Here is a 12,668-nt window from a genome sequence, read left to right as displayed (position 1 = left end):
CAATCATGTATATTTTACTATGTAATAATATTGGACACTGACTGAGAGACATAAGAAGGAAAACAACTAAGTAGGAGAAGAAAAAGAGGAGAAAGTGGTGGAAGTGGTGCAGGAAGAGGAGGGCAAGGGGGCGGAGCTAATGATACAAGGGTTGTACAGAACAGAGGCCTCTGAAAAACAAGCCAAGAATTTTTGTTTGCAGTTGGCTGTATTTGATGTAAATTCCTCATGCCTGACTCTAAGATCAGGTGAATGCATTCAAGCCAAAAAAATTGTGTGTGTGTGTGATTCCTTTTGTTTGAAGGATTTAAACTAAAAGCTTGCTACCTTTCTTGTCTTAGTCTGTGGGCTGCTATAACAAAATATCATAGACTGAGTGGCCTACAAACAGCAGAAATTTACTGCTTACAGTGCTGGAGCCTGGAAGTCCAAGATTAGGGAATTAGCATGTTCAGGTTCTGGGGAGGGCCCTCTTCTGGGTTACAGACTGCTGACTTCTTATTGTATCTTTACTTGGCAGAAGTGGCAAGGAAGCCCTCTCAGGCTTCCTTTATAATCCCATTTGTGAGGGTCCTCCCCTCACGATTCTATCACTCCCAAAGGCCCTGTGTCCTAATTCATCGCCTAGGGGCTTAGCATTTCAACATATTAATTTGAGAGGGACACGAACATTCAGACCATAGCATTCCTTAACTCCAGTCCTTCATTACAGCAAATTGCTCTCTGCTCCTCAGTGGAAAAACAAAGGTGAAAAATCTGGAAAACTTTTAGGCACGAGCATCCAGCATATATTGAGTTCTTTTGTGGGTAGAGTTGTGTGCTAGGCTAGAGGGCGACATATAAGAAGACATGGGCCTTGCCACTGATATTTAAAGACTCATATTAGCAGTATGATGCTTAAAGTACATTTTAAGAGAAGTAGGTAAGGGAAATTAAGATGTACAAACTTCCAGTTACAAAATAAATGAGTCACAGGTATGAAATGCACAGTGTGGGGAATATAATCAATAATAATGTAATATCTTTGTATGATGACAGATGGTAACTAGACTTATATTTTTCTCAATAAAATTTTTAAAAAATATATTATTTTAATGTATGTATCTAGTACTATGTTTCGTTAATACTAATATACAATGTGTTGTATTTTAACATCTCTGAAATCAGGATACAGCCTATAAAATGACATCTTACAATTGCTGTCAGACAGGCAGCATTCATGATGTAGTTGTCAGTATCTGCATATGGGAAAACTTAGTTGTTTTCTTAGTGATGTGACTGGACAACTACAACCTTTTGACATCTCAAACAACAGACCACTGAAGGACCATTTGATAAAAGAATATGAGTCCTGAGATTGGGATTGACATATACACACCTCGATATATAAAATAGTTAACTAATAAGAACCTACTGTATAGCACAGGGAACTCTGCTCAATACTCTGTGATGACCTATGTGGGAAGAGAACCTTAAAAAAGACTGGATATATGTATATGTATAACTGACTCACTTTGCTGTACAGCAGAAACACAACATTGTAAATCAACTATACTCCAATAAAAATTAATTTAAAAAAAGAATATGAGTCCCGGTTTTGTCATATGAAAATCTTCCACGAACATTGTGTTGTCAAATCAAAGCTTACAGAATGTGCAGAACGCTTTGGAAGAAAATTCTGAAGACAATAGAGCATCATGGTTTTAAAAAACGTTTGCACCATCAACATGCTAGCTGTCATAGAAGATATTACTACGTGAAGAAAAGAACATGGACATCAACAACTTTTGAGCCAAGAAGTGAGTCAAAAGAATCAGACTTTCTCTAAATGTGAAGATGTTTTAGGAATACATTAATCAATTTATTTCACTCATGTTTCCCTTTTTATAAATGAACAAGTGTGATATATGATAAAATCTATATCCACATAAGTCTGAAAGAGCTCTTTCAGATAGTACCAATAGAAATTCCAGGTGATAAGAAAGATTTATGCCATGGTTTAAATGGCAGTATCTTACTGTTACATAAAATAATGGCACATCTGACAATCAACGGCATTGTAGAGTCAATGAAATACAATAGGATAACCAACACAAAGCACCAAACCAGTGGCCATGACAACAAATAGACATCAGCGCTCTTTACAATGTTACCAGAAAAGCTGAAGATAAATCCAATTTAACAAAAATGAGATGCAACTCAGAACAGACATGTTTGCCTTTAATTTGAGGTTGATTCTTTTAAAATGAAATAAAACTTTTCAAAAAAAATTGGGGTTAATAAGGTTTATCATAAAAGATGTTCACAGAATATTGCACTACTATTTTTTTCACTGCTGATACCTTGCCAGTCACACGAGAGCCTTGGAGTGATTTTTGCCCAGTGTTATGCAAGGACACTTGTTACTCTAGGGCTACTTGTTAACCAAAAAAAAAAAAAATTGTGTTCCCATCTCCTGAAGTACTGTGTTGATTCACATACATTAACCTTGAAAGTATTTTCTATAAATTGTTTTCAGTATCCTTGTCCACGAGGAAAGATCTTATGATTGGAGAACATAGTTTAACAAATGCATAATATAACCTACTAAATTTAAATTGTAAATTATAATATGCTCCTTTTGTACACTTGAAGCAAAACTTGACCAAGTTAACATTCCTGGGATACACTGCTTCTCCTCTATGTTGGGTATTCTAAATGTTAACCGAGATAACTAAGACCACTAACAGGACATAGTAAGAGAATTTTTTAAAGACATTTTTTTGAGCAATTATATAGCCAGGCAGTATACTAAGAATGTTTCACATACTGTCTCACTTAAACATCACAGTTTCCTAGGAAATGCATGATTATACTTGTTTTAGTTGAGGAAACTTAGCCTTTTGTGGATTAACTTGCACAAAATCTCCTTGCAGGTAAAAGGCAGAGCTGGACTTCACTGCAAGACAAGTTCAAGTCCAGGTCTGGGGACCTTTGATGCCAGGCAGTTCCACACCACATTTTAGAGCCCAGCATCTAGTTTCCTGTTGAATAGCACTCGGTAAATTATTATTTTTAAAATTATGCTTTCAACTTTTAGCAAAAGTGACTATAAAAAATAATTAATCTTGTGACTGTTACTTCTGCATGAGTGGCTTATCACTTAATACTCATACACAATGTCACCTGTGAGGCATTGTTCCCTGAGACTGGCACCAGGGAAAAAAAAAGAATTGTTTCCTCCAAATAATTTAAAGCATATTATCTCCACACACAAATTAATCCATTTCCCTACTCATCAGATTATTCCCTATTATTAATTACATTTTTCCTTACCTAAACCCTTTCAAGTACCTTTGGAATAGGCGAGGAGTAAACAAATAGTAAATTTAACATCTTTTTTCCTAGATATTGACAAGCCCAGTCAATATACTAAGGAGTTCACAATAAATCTGAAACTGATAAGCTTGCAAAACAGTACTTAGAGTTACCGTGGAGAAATTAAATTTCCCTTTCCTAGAATTCTTCCACTCTAGATTCTTTTCCCAACTGCCCAAAATTTCAAGCATCACAAGATCAAGGATTTAACCCAGCTGCTCAATCTAGGATCATGTAGATCCTGGGAACTTTTTGTATAGTTCTTGACAGCCCAAACCATTTGCAAGGTCTCTGCATCTTTTCTTCCCAACATTCTTTCCTTCATTTATTTATTTGTTCAACAGATACAAATGTTCTTATTGAGCATCTTCTAAGTGGCCGGCTCTGGGCTATTGCCTGGCATTATAGAGATGAATGAAATACACCCCTATCTGGAGAAGTTCACAGTCTGAATAGATAAATACATAAAAATAAAGTTACATTTAGAAGAGAGCACACTTCGTATCTGATTGTTTTTTCTTTGATTTAAAAGTTTTAATTCCTCCAGTCTGAAACTAGAGTTTCAAAACCCGTCATCACAATAAACCCAAACTAAACTTCACTGAAGCCTAGATTTGTTTCATTAGTCAGGGCACTGGTTCACTGATTGTGAGCACAATCAGGGCAAATGGGATTGATCCTTTACAGATCACAACTTCTGTGCAAGGATTAATGACCTTGGAAAGTGGCTCAGAGCCTATGACATCCTGAATCCTCTTAGGCCCAAATTGACTTCGACTTCTCATCTTCCCATTTTGCATCCATCTCTCTACCAGCCTGATATGCTGAAGCCCTCATGTATCCGAGGTTCCCTCTCTAGCAGCCTCTTTTTTTTAATGAAAGAAAGGAGCTACATTGGTTGCATAGAAGCTGAGTCATTAGAAACACAACTCATTATAACTGCTACAGGACACAGGGCAGTGCTGGCTAAGCACACAGTGGGTCTCGTTCTGATTCCAGCCTCCAGATTATCTTGGTTCTCTCTGGTTGGAAGTTCTCATGGAAGCCTGAATGTTTGTTCCTGGCACATTTCTGCCAGAGGAGCCCCGTCTAACAAGGTGTCATTCTTCAGAGAGCTACCTTGCAAAGTCACATAAATGATAGTACCAAGGTGATATCCCAGGAAAGGACAAAGAATAAGAAACGCAGCACTTAAAATATTTACAAAGCAGCCCCCAATACCCAAACACTTTCACCTGCTTGTTTTATCTTTCTGTAGCTTAATTTATTGGCTCTTCTGAGAAAGGGAACTGTGCCTGCCCAATGCAAGCCTATAAAACAACCCCAGCCATTAGTTGCTTCTACTTCTGCCCTCCTGGCATTTCACAGCCCTCATTGATCTTTTTTCTTCTCCCCTTTCATAATATATAATTTGCCAATTACACAGAGTACAACAATGTCCTTGAGAAAGGAAAAACAAACCCAAGAAACCTTCCTTGAAATAGTTCTTTAAAATATTCAGCTCTAATACCTATTAGTTATTTCCAAGAAGAGACAGTCAAAATGAATCCCTTGGGGGTGGTTCTGAATGCCATGTGCATTTATTTTTAAGAGGTACTCAAACCCAAATAAAAATAAAGTGTCATCTGGTATCACTGTCTGGGCCTAATTTGCATGCACACCTCAGGAAGCCCTGAGGTGCTTACGCAGGCCCTGGGGCTCCATGAGTAGAGGAATTTCTAGGCCCCAAAGGAAGGGCCATGTGTAGAATTTTGGAACTTACATTTTCCCAACCCCCCCAGTACACACACATGGCAATCTTAGAAGCAGATAGCCAAAGAATACCACCTGCTTCAAATTATGCAGCCAGGTAGGGAGTAGAGAGAAGTGAACTTGAGCCTTCTCCAGTGCAATCTCTGAGGACATGAATAACTAAATCCCAAAGAGCAACTGTGTGAGATAAGGGAAGGGGGGAACAAACTATTTGGAAGATAACGCATCTTACCAGCAGAGACGATCTAGGGGAGACGTAACCAGTTGGCTCTGGTCAGTTGCTGGCAAGCAAAGGGCTTGAGTGCTCAAAGGGCTTGAGTGCCTTCTTTGCCTCTGGCTTCTGGTCAATTTTGCTACTGGGAGATGCTAACAAGAGATTAAAAGAAAGGAAGAGAGTGAGTTTGAGGTTATTTGTTTCTCCCAGCACTCCCACTGCCAGCACATCCTTCTACCAAAATAGGGCTGCATCCTTCTACCAAAGGTCACAGCTCCAGGTGGGGTACCCTTCCATACAGCTCCAAGTTCTCTTAACCACTCCCTCCTCCTTCCCCTTCAGTCCTAGGGTGGTAGTGGTTACTCGCTCTGGCCAGCCTCAGGTACTGTACCATCCCTTGTTGGTTTCCCTAAACTCTTACTGCATGCACGCTCTCAATACCCTGTTTGAAAGTGCCATCTGTTTCATGCCAGGACCCTAACTGAAAGCATGCTTTTTAACTTTTGATACATATTCCTAAATTGTCTACCAGAAGACAGTAGTCATTTTTCCTCCTGCCAACAGTGCATTAGAGTGCCCAGTTAACCCACTTTGTGCCTACTGGAGAGGGAGTATTATATTAATAAGAGCTCTCAAACAAATGGTTTGAGAGTCAGTGATGTACACGATGATGGTCAATTCATCATGATGAATAAAAGGTCAGAGCTGCTCAAGATTTCCCTCTCCTTGTACCATGCAAGAACAATTCTTGAGCTGACCAAGGACCTTCAGGAAAGCTTTCTATGTGACTTCTGCCCTCAACTGAAGTTCCTTCTTTAAACTCCAGTGCATCATTCCTCTGACTATTGACAGGCTCAGCCAACATGTGTTAAACACAGCTATTACTGAGCCAAAAGGAACCTCTCTCTTGGCATCAGTTGCCAGTTTGATGTGTTGGCTTAATCACCAATTCCACAGGAATCTCAAGAAAGGCTCTGAATAACCAATATAACCAGCAGTGTCTACTTCAGGGAGCATTCCTCAGAGTATCCTGGAAATAGAGCAAACTGTGATGGACCCACAAACTGTCAAGTCTCAAAACTCTTTGGGGTATTTGGCCTTCTCTCCAACTATGCTAATTCTACCTCTCACCTTCAACTTCTCCAAATGCTTTGTCTCACAATAAGTAATCAACAAGTCTTCATAGCTGGTAATTACAAATTAGGCTGTAGAAGTTAAAACAAAATTCAGGAGGAAACGTTGTCTAACATCTTACTGGGGCTACTGTTTTTCTCTGCCATGGCAGAGAAGTGAATGGCACGGAAGAGAATTTTCTCAGAGTCCCTGTGAGTACAAACTTTCATCTAGCAGCTTTAAAGCCAAGGCTCTTCCCTTAGACCCCTCATTAATGCACAGTTCTTCCTCATTCTCTACTTAACTGGAGTCTGAAGTCCAGAATCTTCCCATCTTAAACTCCCTGTTCAGCTTGCAGAATTCTGACAGAACATGATAATCTTTTTCTCCAGTCTATTACAATTGCCTATCATCTATTCATATGTATATGTTAATATTACATGAATTTTTTGAATCAGGCTTACGAGAGGAAAAGAATCTCTCATTATAAAGATTCTTAATTGGGGTATTGCCTTATACACATTTTCCTGGATTTAAAAAGCTATGGGAGGGGAGACCTTCAAGATGGCGGAGGAGTAAGATGCGGAGATCACCTTCCTCCCCACAAATACAGCAGAAATATATCTACATGTGGAACGACTCCTACAGAACACCTACTGAATGCTGGCAGAAGACCTCAGACCTCCCAAAAGGCAAGAAACTCCCCACGTACCTGGGTAGGGCAAAAGAAAAAACAGAGACAAAAGAATAGGGACGGGACCTGCACCTCTGGGAGGGAGCTGTGAAGGAGGAAAGGTTTCCACACACTAGAAGCCCCTTCGCAGGCGGAAACTGCGGGTGGCGGAGGGGGGAGCTTCGGAGCCACGGAGGAGAGCGCAGCAACAGGGGTGCAGAGGGCAAAGTGGAGAGATTCCCGCACAGAGGCTCGGCGCCGAGCAGCACTCACCCGCCCGAGAGGCTTGTCTGCTCACCCGCTGGGGCGGGCGGGGCTGGGAGCTGAGGCTCAGGCTTCGGTCGGATCCCAGGGAGAGGACTGCGGTTGGCGGCGTGAACACAGCCTGAAGGGGCTAGTGCGCCACAGCTAGCCAGGAGGGAGTCCGGGAAAAGGTCTGAAACTGCCGAAGAGGCCAGAGACTTTTTCTTGTCTCTTTGTTTGCTGGTGCGCGAGGAGAGGGGATTCAGGGCGCCGCCTAAACGAGCTCCAGAGAAGGGCGCGAGCCGTGGCTATCAGCGCGGACACCAGAGACGGGCATGAGACGCTAAAACCTCTGCTGCAGCCACCAAGAAGCCTGTGTGCGAGCGCAGGTCACTCTCCACACCTCCCCTCCCGGGAGCCTGTGCCGCCCGCCACTGCCAGGCTCCCGTGATCCAGGGACAACTTCCCTGGGAGAACGCACGGTGCGCCTCACGCTGGTGTAACGTCACGCCGGCCTCTGACGCCGCAGGCTCGCCCCGCCTCCTCCGTACCGCTCCCTCCCCCCCGGCCTGAGTGAGCCAGAGCCTCCGAAGCAGCTGCTCCTTTAACCCCGTCCTGTCTGAGCGAAGAAGAGACGCGCTCAGGCGACCTACACACAGAGGCGGGTCCAAATCCAAGCTGAACCCCGGGAGCTGTGCGAACAAAGAAGAGAAAGGGAAATTTCTCCCAGCAGCTTCAGGAGCAGCAGATTAAATCTCCACAGTTAACTTGATGGACCCTGCATCTCTGGAATACCTGAATAGAAAACAAATCGTCCCACAATTGAGGCAGTGGACTTTGTGTGATTTTGTCTGTATACCTTTGCTTTTACCATTTGTCCTAGGGTTCTGTCTGTCCATTTTTTTTTTTTTTTTTAGTGTAGTTTTTTTAAGCACTTCTTATCATTGGTGGATTGGTTTTTTGGTTTGGTTGCTCAATTCTTTCTTTCTTTTATTACTTTTTAATAATTTATTTTAAAAACTTTATTTTCTTTCTTTCTTTCTTTTTTCTCCCTTTTCTTCTGAGCCGTGTGGCTGACAGGGTTTTAGTGCTCTGGCCGGGTGTCAGGCCTCTGCCTCTGAGGTGGGAGAGCCGATTTCAGGACACTGGTCCACCAGAGACCTCCCAGCTCCACGTAATATTAAACGGCAAAAGCTCTCCCAGAGATCTCCATCATAATGCTACGACCCAGCTCCACTCAATGACCAGCAAGCTACAGTGCTGGACACCCTATGCCAAACAACTAGCAAGACAGGAACACAGCCCCACCCATTAGCAGAGAGGCTGCCTAAAATCATAATAAGATCACAGACACCCCAAAACACACCACCAGACGCAGTCCTGCCCACAAGAAAGACAAGATCCAGCCTCATCCACCAGAACACAGGCACCACTCCCCTCCACCAGGAAGCCTACACAACCCACTGAACCAACCTTAGCCACTGGGGGCAGACACCAAAAACAACAAGAACTACGAACCTGCAGCCTGGGAAAAGGAGACCCCAAACACAGTAAGTTAAGCAAAATAAGAAGACAGAGAAACACACAGCAGATGAAGGAGCAAGGTAAAAACCCACCAGACCAAACAAATGAAGAGGAAATAGGCAGTCTACCTGAAAAAGAATTCAGAGTAATGATAGTAAAGATGGTCCAAAATCTTAGAAATAGAATGGAGAAAATACAAGAAACGTTTAACAAGGACCTAGAACAACTAAAGAGCAAACAAACATTGATGAACAACACAATAAATGAAATTTAAAATTTTCTAGAAGGAATCAATAGCAGAATAACTAAGGCAGAAGAATGGATAAAACCTGGAAGATAAAATAGTGGAAATAACTACCACAGAGCACAATAAAGAAAAAAAAATGAAAAGAATTGAGGACAGTCTCAGGACCTCTGGGACAACATTAAACGCACCAACATTCGAATTATAGGGGTCCTGGAATAAGAAGAGAAAAAGAAAGGGACTGAGAAAATATTTGAAAAGATTATAGTTGAAAACTTCCTTAATATGGGAAAGGAAATAGTCAATCAAGTCCAGGAAGTGCAAAGAGTCCCATACAGGATAAATCCAAGGAGAAACATGCCAAGACACATATTAATCAAACTATCAAAAATTAAATACAAAGAAAAAAACATTAAAAGCAGCAAGGGAAAAACAATAAATAAAATACAAGGGAATCCCCATAAGGTTAACAGATGATCTTTCAGCAGAAACTCTGCAAGCCAGAAGGGAGTGGCAGGACATATTTAAAGTGATGAAAGGGAAAAACCTACAACCAAGATTACTCTACCCAGCAAGGATCTCATTCAGATTCGATGGAGAAATCAAAACCTTTACAGACAAGCAAAAGCTAAGAGAATTCAGCACCACCAAACCAGCTTTACAACAAATGCTAAAGTAACTTCTCTAGGCAGGAAACACAAGAGAAGGAAAAGACCTGCAATAACAAACCCAAAACAATTAACAAAATGGTAATAGGAACATACATATCAGTAATTACCTTAAATGTAAATGGATTAATTGCTCCAACTGAAGGACATAGACTGTCTGACTGGATACAAAAACAAGACCCGTATGTATGCTGTCTACAGGAGACCCACTTCAGACCTAGGGACACATACAGACTGAAAGTGAGGGGATGGACAAAGATATCCCATGCAAATGGAAATCAAAAGAAAGCTGGAGTAGCAATTCTCATATCAGATAACATAGACTTTAAAATAAAGACTATTATAAGAGACAAAGAAGGACACTACATAATGATCAAGGGATCAATCCAAGAAGATATAACAATTGCAAATATTTATGCACCCAACATAGGAGCACTTCAATACATAAGGCAAATGCTAACAGCCATAAATGCTAACAGTACACAATCATAGTAGAGGACGTTAACACCCCACTTTCACCAATGGACAGATCATCCAAAATGAAAATAAATAAGGAAACACAAGCTTTAAAAGGCGCATTGGACCAAATAGACTTAATTGATATTTATAGGACACTCCATTCAAAAACAATAGAATACACTTTCTTCTCAAGTGCTCATGGAACATTCTCCAGGATAGATCATATCTTGGGTCACAAATCAAGCCTTGGTAAATTTAAGAAAATTGAAACCATATCAAGTATCTTTTCTGACCACAACGCTATGAGACTAGATATCAATTACAGGAAAAAATCTGTAAAAAATACAAACACATGGAGGCTAAACAATATACTACTAAATAACCAAGAGATCACTGAAGAAATCAAAGAGGAAATCAAAAAACACCTAGAAACAAATGACAATGAAAACATGATGACCCAAAACCTATGGGATGCAGCAAAAGCAGTTCTAAGAGGGAAGTTTCTAGCAATACTATCGTACCTCATGAAACAAGAAACATCTCAAATAAACAACCTAACCTTAAACCTGAAGCAATTAGAGAAAGAAGAACAAAAAAACCCCATAGTTAGCAGAAGAAAAGAAATCATAAAGATCAGGTCAGAAAAAATGAAAAAGCAGCAAAGAAAACAATAGCAAAGATCAATAAAACTAAAAGCTGGTTCTTTGAGAAGATAATCAAAATTGATAAACCATTAGCCAGACTCATCAAGAAAAAAAGGGAGAAGACTCAAATCAATAGAAATAGAAATGAAAAAGGAGAAGTAACAACTGACACTGCTGAAATACAAAGGATCATGAGAGATTACTACAAGCAACTATATGCCAATAAAATGGACAACCTGGAAGAAATGGACAAATTCTCAGAAAAGCACAACCTTCCGAGACTGAATCAGGAAGAAATAGAAAATATAAACAGACCAATCACAAGCACTAAAATTGAGACTGTGATTAAAAATTTTCAACAAACAAAAGCCCAGGACCAGATGGCTTCACAGGCGAATTCTATCAAACATTTAGAGAAGAGCTAACACCTATCCTTCTCAAACTCTTCCAAAATATAACAGAGGGAGGAGCAGTCCCAAACTCATTCTACGAGGCCACCATCACCCTGATACCAAAACCAGACAAAGATGTCACAAAGAAAGAAAACTACAGGCCAATATCACTGATGAACATAGATGCAAAAATCCTCAACAAAATACTCACAAACAGAATCCAATAGCACATAAAAGGATCATACACCATGATCAAGTGGGGTTTATCCCAGGAATGCAAGGATTCTTCAATATACGTAAATCAATCAATGTGATACACCATATTAACACACTGAAGGATAAAAACCATATGATCATCTCAGTAGATGAAGAAAAAGCTTTTGACAAAATTCAACACCCATTTATGATAAAAACCCTGCAGAAAGTAGGCATAGAGGGAACTTACATCAACATAATAAAGGCCATATATGACAAACCCACAGCCAACATCATTCTCAGTAGTGAAAAACTGAAACCATTTTCACTAAGATCAGGAACAAGGCAAGGTTGCCCACTCTCACCACTATTATTCAACATAGTTTTGGAAGTTTTAGCCACAGCAATCAGAGAAGACAAAGAAATGAAAGGAATCCAAATCAGAAAAGAAGACGTAAAGCTGTCACTGTTTGCAGATGACATGATACTACACATAGAGAATCCTAAAGATGCTACCAGAAAAGTACAAGAGCTAATCAATGAATTTGGTAAAGTAGCAGGATACAAACTTAATGCACAGAAATCTCTTGCATTCCTATACACTAATGAGGAAAAATCTGAAAGAGACCTTAAGGAAACACTCTCATTTACCACTGCAACAAAAAGAATAAAATACCTAGGAATAAACCTACCTAAGGAGACAAACGACCTGTATGCAGAAAACTATAAGACACTGATGAAAGATATTAAAGATGACACAAACAGATGGAGAGATATACCATGTTCTTGGATTGGGCGAATCAACATTGTGAAAATGACTATACTACCCAAAGCAACCTACAGATTCAATGCAATCCCTATCAAACTACCACTGGCATTTTTCACAGAACTACAACAAAAAATCTCACAATTTGTACGGAAACACAAAAGACCCCGAATAGCCAAAGCAATCTTGAGAAAGAAAAACGGAGCTAGAGGAATCAGATTCCCTGACTTCAGACTATACTACAAAGCTACAGTAATCAAGACAGTATGGGACTGGCACAAAAACAGAAATATAGATCAATGGAAAAGGACAGAATGTGCAGAGATAAACCCACGCACATATCGTCACCTTATCTTTGATAAAGGAGGCAAGAATATACAATGGAGAAAAGACAGCCTCTTCAATAAGTGGTGCTGGGAAAACT

The sequence above is a fragment of the Balaenoptera borealis genome (genome assembly GCF_965194805.1).
Source record: "Balaenoptera borealis genome assembly, chromosome: X".
Classification (NCBI taxonomy): domain Eukaryota; kingdom Metazoa; phylum Chordata; class Mammalia; order Artiodactyla; family Balaenopteridae; genus Balaenoptera; species Balaenoptera borealis.
Note: the sequence above shows the minus strand (reverse complement) of the source record.